Source organism: Rhinoderma darwinii, chromosome 8 (genome assembly GCF_050947455.1).
Source record: "Rhinoderma darwinii isolate aRhiDar2 chromosome 8, aRhiDar2.hap1, whole genome shotgun sequence".
Classification (NCBI taxonomy): domain Eukaryota; kingdom Metazoa; phylum Chordata; class Amphibia; order Anura; family Rhinodermatidae; genus Rhinoderma; species Rhinoderma darwinii.
In genome coordinates, this window is record NC_134694.1 from 91853709 (window position 1) to 91871421 (window position 17713).

At 42.2% G+C, this 17713-nt stretch overlaps 1 long non-coding RNA gene across 1 annotated transcript in view; it reads right to left on the bottom strand.

Annotated features, from left to right (window-relative positions):
• Positions 1-2984, bottom strand: part of LOC142658761 (uncharacterized) — a 48040-nt gene extending 45056 nt beyond the window's left edge. The window contains exons 1-3 of the long non-coding RNA XR_012850175.1: positions 2921-2984; positions 2515-2594; positions 140-229 (exon numbers count right to left, since the gene is read on the bottom strand). This is a non-coding gene — a long non-coding RNA (uncharacterized LOC142658761). The remainder of the gene's footprint in view (positions 1-139; positions 230-2514; positions 2595-2920) is intronic.
• Between the last annotated feature and the right edge of the window lie 14729 nt (positions 2985-17713).

Genomic DNA, 17713 nt, shown 5'->3' on the forward strand with positions numbered 1-17713 from the left:
TTTCATAGTGAGGACAAGAGAATAGATAGTAAGATTTACAATAATTTGATAGAGAGAAAGATTTTAGAGAGAGATAGGAGTCAGTGTGTTAGTTATGCATTGCTGTTAGTGAGTGCTACAGCAGCTAGACAATTCTTACATTAATTTGTGATTCACCAATCTCCATCACATCATTCACAAATCTTCTTCAATAATATTAATCCTGGTGCTGATAGCGTGACGCTGCCTTCTGAAACAGACGTCACAAATGCGACTTCACTCATTGTTTTTATCTAATACTGCCACAAAAAATTGTTGCATTGTTGCATGTCAATCATTTATACAGTGCCGATATACTTCAATCTGTCTCCAAGTGCCAATTTTTTTTCCAAATACCATGCTCCATCTGGTGCCATATGCACAGAGCAAATTTGTCCTAGAGCCAATGCTTCTAGGGGAGAACAGTTCCATACAATGGAACATGTCACAATTTATCTCTGTTGGATTCATACGAAATCTGACAGAAAAAAACCTCCATATGCCTCTGTATGAAATTGGAGGTATATAGAGGTACAACAGAGCCACATGCTCCTCTATGGGTGTTCTATTACAGCTCCATACATAGCAGAGCTGTAATATGGCCATGTGCATTAGATCTTACTGTTTAAATGTATCAAAGTGGAATAATCTTAAATGTGCCTAATTTTTTTTTATCAAATCTTTTTTTTATTAAATGAACAAATAAAGGAAAGTACAATAGTACAAAAGTCTTACTTGGTAAAATCAGTAAGCACAAAACTATTACAAAAGTTAAGTGGACATCGCATTTGGTGGCCTGATGACAAAGTCTGAGTACAATGCAAACAAAACATGATGTTTAAGAGGTCGTTGCATTCAAATCCAACTTATGGATGCATGGGCTCTTGCCCCACCCGAAGGACAGCTATGGCGACTATAAATAGCTGCTTATACTTTGGAGAATCCACTATGTCCATGTATTACAGGAATGGTCCACTGATTTCAATTGTAATGGTTTTTTTTCCACTGTGGGGGGCACTAGAGTGAAATTTAACACTTGTTGGCAGATTTCTCCACAGACCACAGAAGATTGCTGGGAGCAGGAAAATTCTCTGATCTGCTTATTGTTGGACATGTCTATTTATAAAATGTCTTTTGTATGTGTAACAAATGATTTTCTTTATTTATTGATTTTAGAATTTCTAATTAAATACAACTCCACAGTTTTTTTTAACGTCACTTACCACTAAACATTAGTAAAGATAACCTTAATGTAGATGATACTGGGTTTATCAGCACATTATTTCAAGCTCCTGGGGAATTATATATATTAATGACCTTCTAAATTAGGACCATAGAGACAATTAATTGGTAATGATAAATTACAATTACATTTAGTAATAGCGCAGACAGCTTAATCTGAAATTATTTATGCTTACAATTTATTTGATAAATCCTATATGGATAAAAATAGTATTTTGTCTGTTTTATTAATAAGTGAATGAGCAAAGTCCTAGATTTAAACATATACCTTCATAACTATGAATAAAGTTGTACATATCTACAGGATATGATAGAATAAGGTATTTTTTTAATTATTTTTGCACTGAAAATATATGTACTGCTCTACTTTCAAATTTTCAATTAAATAAATTCACATTTTTAATGCAGTACATGGTAATCATCTTCTCTTTATTTTATCCGGAGGCTTTAAAAGTACAAAATGAATTAATTACTTATTAACTTTTCATATAATAAAGTATGTTGAACCTACCAAGCACTAGATGAAAATTCATGAATACTTTGATTTTAATTTTAAATAACGAGTAGAAAAAAAAGGATTGTAAAGCTAAATACAAAAAAGTCCCATATTTGCTGTAATCCAGGTTAAGGGATAATGTTCCTCCGTAGATAAGCCTGAAATACAAATAAAGCAGGCTTGGTTTATGTGTGACATTTGTCCTTACTAAATATCTGTGGGGATTTATTCTTGTACACCTTTGCTCTATTATGGTACATTGGTAGGTTCTGTACGATATACTCCTGTGTTGTTTCTTAGGCAATATTGTCCTTTGCTGGCAATATGTCTGTATAGGATGGCTATACTGTGATAATTTATTATTATAGTGCATAATGTTATTGGGCTGGGAGGAGCGTGAGAAATGGGTGTGGGGTTGTTGGGTTTTTTGTATGTTAAATATCTTTTGATATATGAAAAACGTTCAATAAAAGCATTTAATTAAAAAAAAAATAAAGCAGGCTACATTAGCCAGTGACCAATGTCCCCTAACATTTCTTTGTGACTGCCACATAGGGATTAAAGTTCCTTCCTAACAGTTCTTGTGAACAACTTTTGAAATAAAAATATATGCAATTTTCTATTATACTTTATATATCAATATCTAACCATTATCAAGACCTCTGCTTGCTGAATAGAAACATATATTATTAAAATTCACAGATTGCAAAACTGGTTCTTATATACTTCTAACAATATGGTGCCAAGCGCCTACTCACCGTGCCAAATTATCCCAGCTCCTGGGAAAACTCTCCACTCCCCAACATCGTCTTTTGGCCATTTTTAGCACTGGGGTTCCCTTAAGTGGGTGGAATGTGATAATACACGTTGGAACTCTTTAAATAGTCAAAGTGCAGTACTACATGCTACAGTCGTAGAGATGAGCGAACTTATCAAAAGTTCGGTTCGGCTAGTTCGCCGAATTTCACAAAAAAGTTCGGTTCGGACCGAACTAGTTCTGACCGAACCTGTCACTTCCGTGCGCCGAGCATGCTACTGTCCAGGGCGCTGATAGAGTTAATGGGCTGCGCTAACTCTTTCAGCAACCTTCACAGTACATGCTCGGCGCGCGGAAAATACCATTTAAATGTAATAAAAAAATAAAAATTATACGTTCGTACTTACTTTCCTCCTGTCCGGCCTCCAGCGATGACGTTTCATCCCTTTCGCCGCTGCAGCCAATCACAGGCTGTAGTGGCGGTCACGCACGTCAGGATGACGCTTCATCCCACGTGACCGCCTCTGCAGCCAATCACAGGCTGCAGCGGCGACATGAATGAAACGTCATCGCTGGAGGCCGGACAGGAGGAAAGTAAGTATGAACGTATTATTATTATTTTTTGGCATGTATGTATGTTGGCATGTATGTATGTATGTATATCTGTGCATGTATGTTTGCATGTATGTTGGCATGTATGTATATATGTGCATGTTTGTATGTATATTTGCATGTATATATTTGCATGTATGTATGTTTGCATGTATGTATTTTTGCATGTATGTTGTCATGTATGTATGTATGTATGTTGTCATGTATGTATATATGTGCATGTGTGTATGTATATTTGTATGTATGTATGTATGTTTGCATGTATGTTTGCATGAATGTATGTATATTTGCATGTGTGTATATATATATATATGTATGTATGTTGTCATGTATGTATGTATGTTGTCATGTATGTATATATGTGCATGTATGTTGGCATGTATGTATATATGTGCATGTGTGTATGTATGTATATTTGCATGTATGTATGTTGTCATGTATGTATGTATATATGTGCATGTATGTTTGCATGTATGTTGGCATGTATGTATACATGTGCATGTTTGTATGTATATTTGCATGTATATATGTTTGCATGTGTGTATGTATGTTTGCATGTATGTATGTTTGCATGTATGTATGTTGTCATGTATGTTTGTATGTATGTTGTCATGTATGTATGTATATATGTGCATGTATGTGTTTGCATGTTTTTATTTTTGCATGTATGTTTGCATGTATGTTTATATATGTGCATGTATGTAATTATGTTTGCATGTATTTATGTTTGCATGTATATTTGTGCATGCTTGTATATATGTATGTATGTATCTTTGCATGTTTGTTTGTATGTATGTATGTTTTCATGTGTGTGTGTATGCATGTATGTATGATAGTTTGCATGTATATATGTGTGTATGTTTGCATGTATGTATATTTGCATGTATATATGTGCATGCTTGTATATATGTATGTATGTTTGTATATATGTATGTATATTTGTATATATGTATGTATGGCCATGTATGATACTGTCTGCTGGCGCCCTGTATCTAAGTCAACTTCGCGGCAGGCTTCTATACATGGTATAACAGTCAGTATCACACATTAAACTGAATCTAAGCCTACAACATGTTTTATTTCATTATTTTATTTTTTTACAGGTTTGGTGTTTGGACTACGTCGGTTTCGAGGACTACTTCGATGACGGTTTTTTTTCTACAATAAAATGGTTAATGAGGGTTGTGTTGGGGGTGCTTTATTTCAATAAAATATTTTATCTATATCTTTGTCTTTTTCTTTTCAAATTTTATTATTACCACTTTAGTAATGGCCGCTGTCTGAGTGACAACATCCATTACTAATGCGAGGCTTAGGGTATGTTCACACGGCGGGGGTCCGTAACGGCTGAAATACGGGGATGTTTCAGCCTGAAAACATCCCCGTAAATTCAGCCGTACCGGCATGTGCAGGCGCTTGAACGCCGCGTCAATTACGGCCGTAATTAGCGCTGCTATTCATTGGAGTCAATGAATAGCGGCTCCAAATACGGCCAAAGAAGTGACAGGTCACTTCTTCTACGCGGGCGTCTATTTACGCGCCGTCATTTGACAGCGGCGCGTAAATATACGCCTCGTGTGAACAGACAAACGTCTGCCCATTGCTTTCAATGGGCAGATGTTTGTCAGCGCTATTTTCAGACGTAATTCGGGGCAAAAACGCCCGAATTACGTCCGTAAATAGGCCGTGTGAACATACCCTTAGTGTTAGCCGGTGCAGAGGCTAACACTAACCACCATTATTACCCCGGTACCCAAAACCACCAGGGGTGCCGGGAAGAGCCAGGTACGATCCAGTACCCGACCATCTGTTGTGATGGTCGGGTCCTGGGGCGGCCGCAGGCTGGTATTACGAGGCTGGGAAGGGCCAAAAACAGTGGACCTTCCCACCCTTGTAATGCTAGGCTGCTGCTGCTGTGTTGTATCTGGCTGGTTATAAAAGTGGGGGGGACCCCACGTCATTTTTTTAAATTATTTATTTATTTACATTTTTTTTTTAAAAAAGACATGGGGTTCCACCCAATTTATCATAACCAGCCACATACAACACAGTGTTATTAGCCTGGGAATGGACAAAACCAGTGGCCCTTCCCACCCATGTAATGCCAGACTGCTGCGGCCTTGTATATGGCTGGTTATTAAAAATGTGGGGGACCCGTCTATTGCTAAATTTGTTAAATTCCAAAAAAAAAACGACGTGGGGGTCCCCCCCATTTTTATAACCAGCCCGATACAACACAGCAGCAGCAGCCTAGCATTACAAGGGTGGGAAGGTCCACTGATTTTGGCCCTTCCCAGCCTCATAATACCAGCCTACGGCCGCCCCAGTACCCGACCATCACAACAGATGGTCGGGTACTGGATCGTACCAAGCTCTTCCCGGCACCCCTGGTGGTGGTGGGTACCGGGGTAATAATGGGTGGTTAGTGCTAGCCTCTGCACCGGCTAACACTAAGTACCGCCTTAATAATGGACGCTGTCAATCAGCCAACTGCCATTATCTAGGCACTAATAAAGTTTGAAAAAAAAAACACAAAGACAATTCTTTTTTATTGAAATAAGAAATCCCCAACAAAACCCTCGTTAACCATTTTATTAAAATTTGAAAAAACGCAGATCTACGCAGTAGTCCAACGAATCGAAGACGTAGTCCAATCGGTACATCAAAATCTGCAACAACATAAAAAAACAGTTATCAATGTGAACAATACCAATACTTCTACTCACCTACACACATATATACACGCACACACAAACAAACAACCATACACAGACACACACATATATACACAAACACAACAAGATATACACACACACATAAACAGACAAACACACACATATACACGAACTCACACATATACAAACAAAAACACACATATCCAAACACACACACACACAGTTATACACACATACACGAACACATATACACAAACACATATACAAACAAAAACACACATACCCAAACACACATATACACAAACACATATACACAAACACACCCATATATACACACAAACACACACCCATATACACACATATACACATATACAAAAACACACACAAACATCTACACACAAACATATACACAAATACACCCATATATACACAAACATATACACAAAACACATATACACAAACACACCCATATATACACACACACATATAAAAACAAAAACAGACAAAGTCACATACCCAAACACACATATATACACAAACACACACATACACAAACACGGTTTCTTTTAAATGCTGCTGGGGAACCCGCTCGATCCACTATATACGGCTGCGCTACAGTGCAGCATTTAAAAGAAACAGGATCCTGACCTGTCCATAGAGTTTAAGGCAGCACAGAGTATTTCAGGAGATGAGCGTGCAGATTCAGTGCTGCTGCGAACTCTGCTCTTACCATTACGTAGCTCTCAGTCTGTTACCTCTCCTCCACTCCTGTCCTCCAGAACACCTTCACATGATTGGCAAGTCACCACGTAATGGTAAGAGCAGAGTTCACAGCAGCACAGAGTATTTCAGGAGATGAGCGTGCGGATCTTGTGCGGGGTGGTGACTTGCCAATCACGTGAAGGTGTTATTGAGGACAGGAGTGGAGGAGAGGTAACAGACTGAGCTACGTAATGGTAAGAGCAGAGTTCACAGCAGCACTGAATCTGCACGCTCCTCTCCTGAAATACTCTGTGCTGCTGTGAACTCTGTTCTTACCATTACGTAGCTCAGTCTGTTACATCTCCTCCACTCCTGTCCTCAATAACACCTTCACGTGATTGGCAAGTCACCACCCCGCACAAGATCCGCACGCTCATCTCCTGAAATACTCTGTGCTGCTGTGAACTCTGCTCTTACCATTACGTGGTGACTTGCCAATCATGTGAAGGTGTTCTTGAGGACAGGAGTGGAGGAGAGATAACAGACTGAGAGCTACGTAATGGTAAGAGCAGAGTTCACAACAGCACTGAATCTGCACGCTCATCTCCTGAAATACTCTGTGCTGCCTTAAACTCTGTGGACAGGTCAGGATCCTGTTTCTTTTAAATGCTGCACTGTAGCGTAGCCTTATATAGTGGATCGAGCGGGTTCCCTAGCAGCATTTAAAAGAAACAGGATCCTGACCTGTCCACAGAGTTTAAGGCAGCACAGATTATTTCAGGAGATGAGCACGGGCAGCCGTTCGTTTTTCCGAGCCGTGCTCCCATCATGCACACGACCGTAAAAACACCCGTTATTGCGGGTCGTAATTACGACCCGCAATAACGGGCTCATAGACTTCTGTTACCCACGGGTACCTTTCCGTATTCTCACGGGAAGGTGCCCGTGCCGTTAAAAAAATAGAACATGTTCTATTTTTCTATTTTACGGGCCGTGCTGCTATAATTATAATGACAGCACGGTTCGCAAAAGCGGCCAGCTGCCCGTGGCCGGCCGGCCGTGCTCGTACTTACGAGTCGTAATTACGAGCACGGCCCGTAAAATAAAAAAATAGAACATGTTCTATCTTTTTAACGGCACGGGCACCTTCCCGTGAGAAAACGGGAAGGTACCCGTGGCTAACAGAAGTCTATGGGCCCGCTATTTCGGGTCGTAATTACGACCCGTGATAACGGGTGTTTTTATGGTCGTGTGCATGAGGCCCCGTAATGATGGGTGGCTACATGTGTGCACCCGTCATTACGGCAGCGTTGCTAGGCGACGTCAGTAAGGGTATGTGCACACACACTAATTACGTCCGTAATTGACGGACGTATTTCGGCCGCAAGTACCGGACCGAACACCCTGCAGGGAGCCGGGCTCCTAGCATCATATTTATGTACGATGCTAGGAGTCCCTGCCTCTCCGTGGAACTACTGTCCCGTACTGAAAACATGATTACAGTACGGGACAGTTGTCCTGCAGAGAGGCAGGGACTCCTAGCATCGTACATAAGTATGATGCTAGGAGCCCGGCTCCCTGCACTGTGTTCGGTCCGGTACTTGCGGCCGAAATACGTCCGTCATTTACGGACGTAATTAGTGTGTGTGCACATACACTAAATAGTCACTGTTCAGGGTGCTGAAAGAGTTAACTGATCGGCAGTAACTGTTTCAGTACCCTGGACAGTGACTACCGATCACAGTACCTGTAAAAAAAAAGACGTTCATACTTACCGAGAACTTTCTGCTTCCTCCAGTCCGGTCTCCTGGCCGTTGCCTTGGTGACGCGTCCCTCTCGACATCCGGCCCGACATTCCTTGATGACGATGCAGCCTTGTGAGCGCTGCAGCCAATCACAGGCTGCCGCGGCCTCTGCAGCCAATCACAGGCTGCAGAGGCCTCTGCAGCCAATCACAGGCTGCTGCGTCAGAAAAGGTCGGACTGGAGGAAGAAGAGGGACTCGTCAACAAGACAACGACCGGGTACGTATGAAATGCTTTTTATTTTATTTTTAATCAGCAGCCTCTTTTCTCTATCAGTGATTGATAGAGATAAGTGGCTCCCGATTTGTATAATGTTTTTGACCGGGTTCGGTCAAAACGGGTTCGGCCGAACCCGGTGAAGTTCGGATTCGCTGCGAACCGAACTTTACCGGAAGTTCGGACCGAAACCGGGTTCGGTTGTCCCGGTTCGCTCATCTCTAAAGCATGAGGAGCTACTTTCAAACAAGAAGACCTCCCTGTGGTGTCACATGATCCAATTAGACTTCCTTTATAAGCCTCTTTCTGAGCACCAACAGGTTCCAGAGTATTAAGTCTCATTCTAACTCCAGCCCCCTTGTTCTTGTTCCATTACCTGTGATTGACTATTTGGGTACCTGACTTTGGCTAGTGACTCTGTTTCTAGACGATTGTTGTAATCCTTGTAACCCTGACCTCGGTTTCATTTGACAAACCTCTTGGATCTTAAACTGGCGCAGCATCCTCATACAGTTATTTGCCACTGTTTAATAAGCTACGTTAAAGGAGCTAGTTGTGCACGACCTGCAGGTCCCTTGCCGCTAAGTCCATATTGCCTTGTGGTGGTACCTGGTGAAGTCCCAAGCCCTGTTAGATGTGCCTCAAAACTGCCGGCTCTAACCTAAAGTGTCAAAAAGGAATCCAATTTGTCCAGCCAGGTTTGTGACACTAGTCCTGCTCACACAGCTGCTAGAGTTCTTCGACATTATCAGTTTAGGGCCTCATGGCCATTGAAAAACTGTGTGCTCTGAGCCTGTAAAGGGCACTGATAGAAGAGTTTGTGTTCTTATCAAGGTGATTCAAGGAGTCACCTGAATAAATTGAAATATTGAACATGCCCTTAAGTGGAGTGTATCTAATATGGCTGTACTACCTGAGGTCCACATGGCTATAAGATAGGACTTTAGTTACATTATAATTGTATGCATTGATGTACAGGATATGTTCCATGCTCTGCATTCATTTTTATTATTTTTTGAGGGGATTGAACCTAATTACATCATTATATTACTAGGAGCATATTTTGTAGAATTTCATGTTCTTTGCCTAATATGTCTAATACCTTTACTTCTTCCATAAAGCCATTTAGTACATCTACTTTTTATAATAAAGAAGGCTGAGCCAGGTGTTAGTTGTCAGTCAGACGAGGCCTTCAAGTCATGTCATTCTCTGAATTTCAAATCTTGAAAGCTGAAGATAAAGAGATTCAAAATTAATTTAGTTGATTTATAGTATAGAGGAGATTTCATTGGATCAAGAGCGAACTGAAAAAAATGAAATATGCAAATGAACAGGCTTAACTGTCTATTTTCCTACATATCCATCCACTCTTGATAGAAGGAATACTTAATCTTTCAAATCTATAAACACAGGAAACTAAGACAAACATTATAAAATAAACAATATTATTAATAATAGTAATAATAACAACAACAAAAACAACAGAATCTTGTTTTCTCTAGATAATATTTTTCTCCCGGTGATAATTATATGCGTTCTCCTACAATCATGAACAATAATTAAAAGGGTTCCATACTTATGGAAATGTATCATACAAAGTGTCAGTACACCAGGTTTTAACGTACAGTGCGACTTTAATTTTTCCACAGCAGTTTAAAAAATGAAATCTGGCTTGAACAGAACTCAATGGAAGCAGGCTCATCCAATGCAGCATGGACCAGTTTTGTTTTTGTGTTTTTTTTAGCCAAAGCCAAGGGTAGATTTCAAAAGAATGGAAAGTATAAATGAAAAACTGATACTTCACTCCTCTGTTACCTTTCCCATTTTGGCTTAAAAAACTGCAACAAAAACTGTATCAAAAGCATGTGTGAATCCTGGCTAAACTGTCCATTTATAGGGCTTACCCTCTTCATAGAAACTGCAATGTTATAAAACAAGGAAGAAGGCCTAAGGTCACTCTGCCCTTTAAGGGTATGTGCACACACACTATTTACGTCCGTAATTGACGGACGTATTTCGGCCGCAAGTCCCGGACCGAACACAGTGCAGGGAGCCGGGCTCCTAGCATCATACTTATGTACGACGCTAGGAGTCCCTGCCTCGCTGCAGGACAACTGTCCCGTACTGTAATAATGTTTTCAGTATGGGACAGTTGTCCTGCAGTGAGGCAGGGACTTCTAGCATCGTACATAAGTATGATGCTAGGAGCCCGGCTCCCTGCACTGTGTTCGGTCCGGGACTTGCGGCCGAAATACGTCCGTCACTTACGGACGTAATTAGTGTGTGTGCACATACCCTAATACTACATGGTACTATGCCAAGTAAAGAGAGAAGGGAAAGAGAGAGCTCCATAGGAAGGATTGCCACGATGATTAAAGTATGCGCAATGGTCTTTGTGCCAATGCACTTACCTGGTGGAGTCATGCAGTGAAACACAATGCCCTATTAGGGCACGTTCAGATGTGACGGATTTACTGAAATCCGTAGCAGACTTTTTTTTCCTTTCGTTTTATATAGCTTCTTAGGTAACTTAGTGCAGACATTGCGGAAATTCACAGTGTGAAACTGGCTTTCGGTGCAGAATTTACATTCCGCAGCATGCACAGTCTGTTGCGGAAAGGCAGCAGCAAGTCAGCTGTGAAATCTGCCACTTCTGAACTAACTGTCACATATGCAAATGTTGCTGCTCATTCATTGCATAATTGCTGCAAATTTGCGGCAAAAATTACAACGGATATTTTCTGTTACATCTGAACGTGCCCTTAGGCTTTGTTGGATGAACCCTAGGAGACTGCAACCATTGATATTTTCTGATAATCTTGGCAGCGAGTGGGTGTACAATCATAAGCTTTAGGAAAATAAATAAAGAGGATCTTTTATTTGGCGCTGTCCTGCAAACGTTTTTATGGACGACCTCTTAGGGCACATTCACACGTGGAGGAATTGCTGTTGAATTCCACTGCGGACAGTCCGCAGTGGAATTCTGCATCAGCCTTTTTTTACATTTATTTCTATAAATTTTTACGAAAGTTAGTTCAGACGTTGCAGAAAATAACTGTGCAGAAATCAGGCTGTGGTGCAGAATTTTCCATCCGCAGTATGCTCATGACGTTGCGGAGAAGAAGCGGAATTTCACTGCAGATTTCAGCCTTTGTAAGTGTATGCCCAGACGTGGCGGTGTACTTCCGCCACTGTCCGCATCAATGCCGCACAGAATCTGCGTTGCAGATTCTGTTGCGGCTTTGCCTAAAATGGGCATTAAATTGATGCGGACTAGCCGTTGCGTATTGAGGTGAAAGTACTTCCCTTCTCTCTATCAGTGCAGGAGATAGAGAGAAGGGACAGCCCTTTCCCTAGTGAAAGTAAAAAGAAATTCATACTTACCAGGCCGTTGTCTTGGTGACACGTCCCTCTTTCGCCATCCAGCCCGACCTCCCTGGAGGACGTGACAGTCCATGTGACCGCTGCAGCCTGTGATTGGCTGCAGCCGTCACTTGGACTGAAACGTCATCCTGGGAGGCCGGACTGGAGGAAGAAGCAGGGAGTTCTCGGTAAGTATGAACTTCTATTTTTTTTACAGGTTGATGTATATTGTGATCGGAAGTCACTGTCCAGGGTGCTGAAACAGTTACTGCCGATCGCTTAACTCTTTCAGCACCCTGGACAGTGACTATTTACTGACGTCGCCTAGCAACGCTCCCGTAATTACGGGTGCACACACGTAGTCACCCGTAATTATGGGTGCACACACGTAGTCACCCGTAATTACGGGAGCCCCATTGACTTCCTCAGTCTGGCTGTAGACCTAGAAATACATAGGTCCAGCCAGAATGAAGAAATGTCATGTTAGTAAAACCAATACGCTCCACAGCACACATAACATCTGCGGACTTCATTGCGGAATTTTGACTCTCCATTGAAGTCAATGGAGAAATTCTGCAATGAGTCCGCAACAAGTCCGCGACACGTCCGCAACAGTCAGTGTATGCTGCGGACACCAAATTCCGCACCGCAGCCTATGCCACGCAACGGAATTGTCCGCAACATGTAAACAAACCCAACCACAAAGCTGTGGAAGGCAATGGAGAAACGTGTACGCTGCGGATTTCCGCTGCGGACAGTCCGCAGCGGAATTCCAGAACAATTCCACCACGTCTGGTCATGCCCTAATGCAAAATCTGAAATCTGTGGCAAGTCCGCTGTGATATCTGCAACATCTGAATTATCTGTCAAATATGCAAATGTTGGTGTAGATTCGTTGCGTAATTGCCCCAAATCTGCACCAACATTTGCAGCGGAAAAATTCCGCCACGTCTGAACGTGCCCTTTTAGTTGAAAACATTTTTTATTTGTGTTCATCAAAAACAACGTGTTTCCGATTTGAACCAAGTCCTTTATCTGGTCAAAACAAAATCAACAGGTATTAGGTCAGTAAGATTTACAGATAAAAGGGTGCCAAGGTTAAAGTTTGAGACATTGTTTTTTTCTTATTTATTCAATACCTCAAGGGATGAGAATATGGGGGTTGAATAAATGCTGGAACCCTATAACTTGGGATGTGGGGGTATGGGAATGAAATTTCGTTTTTTTTTGTGGGACACACTCTTCTTTCTGTACAATATGCACCTGTCACAGAAAGGAGAGTTTTATATTAAAAGGATTATCTAGTAATGTCTTCTTGTTCATGAGCTGTGTCTGACATTATCTACTTGAGGGGGGATGAGTTGCAATACCAGACATAGCCAATGGGCAAGAGTGGCACTATTTAAGAAGAAAACAAAGGTGACTTTTTTTCTAATCCTGGACAAAGGTTTCAATTTTATCAATTTACGGAGTTGCCTTAAAGGGATCCTGTCATCAACATCTTACCTGTTAAACTCACCTGACCCCTTAATGGCCGCAGCTGTCCAGAGTTCGTTCCTGTTCTCTTCTTTCCTGAAGTCCTCCTCTGTCAGTAAATATAGTCGTTTAAACTTTTCCCGCCTTTTATGGTAATTATTTTTCCCTCTGGGATGCAGCTTCTTAACCACGCCCACTGCCACCGCCTGTCCGGCCCTGACTGGCTAAGGAGCTATCAATCAAAAAGAAGGAGGTGGAGTCCACTCTGAGATGCTGGAGGAATGAAAATCTGACTCTTTTCAGATTAAGATTTGACTCTTTTCTGCTCATTTGCATACGACGTGGGACCACTGAAAAACGGAATACTAAAGCTACAGAGCTTACTTAGAACATATTTATAGCTTAGATGACAATGATTTTTCACCCACTTTCACCAGGTATTACTGGCTTTATAGCTAAAATGCTGGTGACAGGTTCCCTTTAATAATCAACATTTACCCTTCATGTAAAAGGGTTTTCCGTTTTTATGTAAATAAATCTAAATATTCTGGACTGCAAAATGTAAGATTGTAGCAACGTAGCAGAGAGATTTGTACAGCTTCTACGGATGTATTAAACTTACGGAGCATCACCTGGACTGGATACAACTGTATCCACTTCTCAGCTGGGAACGGGACTAGCAATGTATAGGTGTGCAGCCTGTGAATATAAGCTAGAGTGTTCTCATTCACTGAAAGCAAACACATAGTTTGAAAATGGTGAGGAATTGAAACACAAAGTATATTAGAAAGTAGCAGAACTTTTAATTTATACAGTGATCAAGCTTTATTTACATAAAACCAGAAAACCTCTCAAAGCCTTATGGGCAGGGCAATTATTATTTTTTTTTTTTATCTCTGCATTCAGAAAGTCATAACTTTTATATTTTTTTTGTCAATGTAGCCATATGAGGGCTCTTTTTGTGTGGTCCCGCTAGGGGACTAGACTCTACAATCTCTTGAATGCTGACAGGCAGGGCCTCTATCAGGGCAGTACCAGGGGTACTGCTGTCAGGAGCCCAGACCAAATCAAACTAAGGAGGAGGCCCGCCAGTCTCTCTGCCTCTGGTCTGCAGATAGCAGAAGTTTCCGAGCGGGGGGCGGCGTTCAGTGGCTGGTCACCCGCCCCCGTCATTGGGGCCTGGCCGATGCCCACCCCACCCCCCTCTGCTCGTAAACTTCCCTATTCATAACGCGGTGGCGAGCATTCTCTGAGCTCCCTGCTATTTTCTGGATCCTGGACCTGTGTGCTGGAGCCGGAGGTCTTCATCATCGCTGGGAGCCGGGACAAGGATTAGATTGGGAGCCAGCAGCACTTCTGACACAGTAAGTAATGTGTCCAAAAGTGCTGAATAAGGGCTAGTCCACATGTGGCATAAATACTGCTGATTTTCCGCAACGTATTTTGTTGCGGAAAATCCACAGCATAATACAGTAGCAGAGGAGTGCTCATCCACACGATGCTTACGTGATATGCAGAGTTTTCACACACAAATTGACCTGCATTTTTTTAAGCCGCAGCATGTCAATTGGGTTTGGGCAATCAACACTATCTTGTTGCAGGTTTTCCCCATTGAATTCAATGGGAATCTAAGACCCGCAACAAACATTCAAGTTTTGCGACTTTTGCAGCAGGATCGCAGCGATTACAGCGCAAAATGACAACTTAGAGAAAAAGCAAACACCTTATACTTATCTCTGATGTTCTGCAGGCCGGCCCCCTGGGATAACATTTCATCCCATGTGACCGCTGCAGCCAATCACAGGCTGTAGCGGTGGTCACATGGGATGAAAAGTCAATTCTACCGTTTTCCACAGTGGACATTTCAGGTGAAAAACTGCAATACAATTTGGTGCAGTTTTTCGCCCGGAATTCCCTGCGGCCACTGTGTAACTGTATGCAGCGCATCAGCCCCATGTGAACTTAGCTTAAGTGTCACTATTAGGATATCTTCACACGTAGCATAAATACTGCTGATTTTACGCAACGGATTTCATTTCGTAAAATATTTGCAGCGCAATACAGTAGCAGCGGAGTCAATGAGATTTCAGTGACCTACTTTCAGTGTGACCGCTGGTAACCCGGTCACAATAAACACTCCATTCATAAGAAATTGATGGCCTATACCTAGGATAGGCCATCAATACCTGATTGGTGGGGTCCGACTCCCAGAACCCCCGCCGATCAGCTGCTTTGAAGGAACAGCAACGCTCGTACGCCGCTGCTTCCCCTACATTCCCCGCTTCTACCTGTGATTCACCGTTATGCTTGTAACAGGGGTTGACAGTATTACAGCCTTCTCACATTCAAGTGAATGGGAAAAGGCTGTAATGCTGTCAACCCCTGTTACAAGCATAACTGTGATTCACAGTAGGAGCAAGGAATAAAGGAGCAGCTGATGGGCGCCGCTGATCCTTCAAAGCAGCTTATCGGTGGGGGTGCCGGGAGTCGGACCCCACCAATCAGGTATTGATGGCCTATCCTGAGCATAGGCCATCAATTTCTTTTGAATGGAGAGTTCAATGTGACCAGGTTACCAGCGGTTACTGGACTGTTTGGACTACGCCGTAGATTCGGTGTACTACTGTGATGATCTATGTTTTCGTTTTTTTTATAAAATGGTGAAAGTGGGTTGTGTGGGGGAGTTATTATTTCAATAAAAAAATATTTTCTTATGCATTTTTTAATACTTTATTAGAGCCTTATTAATGTCAATTGTCTGTATGACGACGTCCACGTCCATTACTAAGGCGGAGCTTAGTGTTAGCCAGTAAAAAGGCTAGCAGTAACCCCCCGTTATTACCCTGATACTTACCGCCACCAGGGGTATCGGGAAGAGAAGGGTACGATAAAGTACCCGACCATCTATTGTGATGGTCGGGCACTGGGGCGGCCGCAGGTTGGTATTATTAGGCTAGGAAGGGCTAAAAACCGTGGGCCTGCCCACACTGGTAATGCTAGGCTGCTGCTGCTATGTTGTATCTGGCTGGCTCTGAAAATGGGGAGGGGGGGGCTCACGTCGTTTTAAAAAAAATAAAAATGAATAAATAAATGACAAATATGATGTGGGGTTCCCCCCATTTTCAGAACTAGCCACCCCAGTGCCCAACTGTCACTACAGATGGTCGGGTACTGGATCGTACACTGGCTCTTCCCGATACCCCTGGTGGCGGTGGGTATTGGGGTGATAACGGGGGGGGGGGGGTTAGTGCTATCGTTTTTACTGGCTAACACTATGCTCCGCCTTAGTAATGGAAGTCGTCATACAGACAATTGTGATTACTAAGGCGCTAATAAAGTCATAAACACATAATAAAATATATTTTTTATTGAAATAAAAACTCCCCCACACAACCCTCGTTATCCATTTTATTTAAAAAATGAAGATCATCGAGGTTGTCCAACGAATCTACAACATAGTCCAAATGGTCCAGCGGAACCTGAAAAACAAAAAAAATAAAAGTTAATAATATGAAAAATTTAAAAAAATTATACTCACCTATAGCAGACTTCTGATCTTTATCTCATGCTCACGACGTCAAAATCTTTCAGGCCCCATGCACACGAACGTAAAAATCATCCGTATTTGTGTACCGCAATTGTGCTCTGCAATTACGGATCCATTTACTTCTATAGTCCGAGTGTACCGCAAAAGATAGGACATGTCCCTATGTATTGCTTTTACTTTGTATGGGAGCAGAGGCCAAAAATGCAGGCGGCAGTCCACGGCCGGCCGTGCCCTCAAGCGCGGGCCGTGATTACGGGCACGGCCATGTGCATGAGGGTGTAATCAAATAATTTATCAGTTATTAGTTATGTATCACACAAAGAGCGTGATATGGTGCTGGACAAGGAACCATTAATACTCGGTGCCGCGGGGGGGCAGACAATTTGGCTGTATGGAGCCCTGAAATCCCTGCTGATAGGCTCTAATAAGTGTACTAAAATGGCAAACCTTTGAGTCATTGTTAGGCCATGGCAACCCACCAGCAACACACAATCCTGTGGGTTGATGGAAGGAGCCCCTCCATCTGTCTAACCAGTTAGATTCCGGAGTTAGTGACCAGCATCAGAGTTCTCTCCGGTCCCGACTGTCAGAGTGGGATGACAGTTATATAATATAGCCGACACCTGCATCTGGTGACACAGGCACAGCTTCCGTGCCCACTCTATCACTATGACCAACTATTATGTTAATTTTCAGGAACTGCTTAGTTCCGATAGCGTAATAGTATGAATACATTATTCTTTTTGATGGCTTCAGTTTGCAATCTTTAAGAATAATCATTTTCACTGTTTTTTTTCAACTAGCC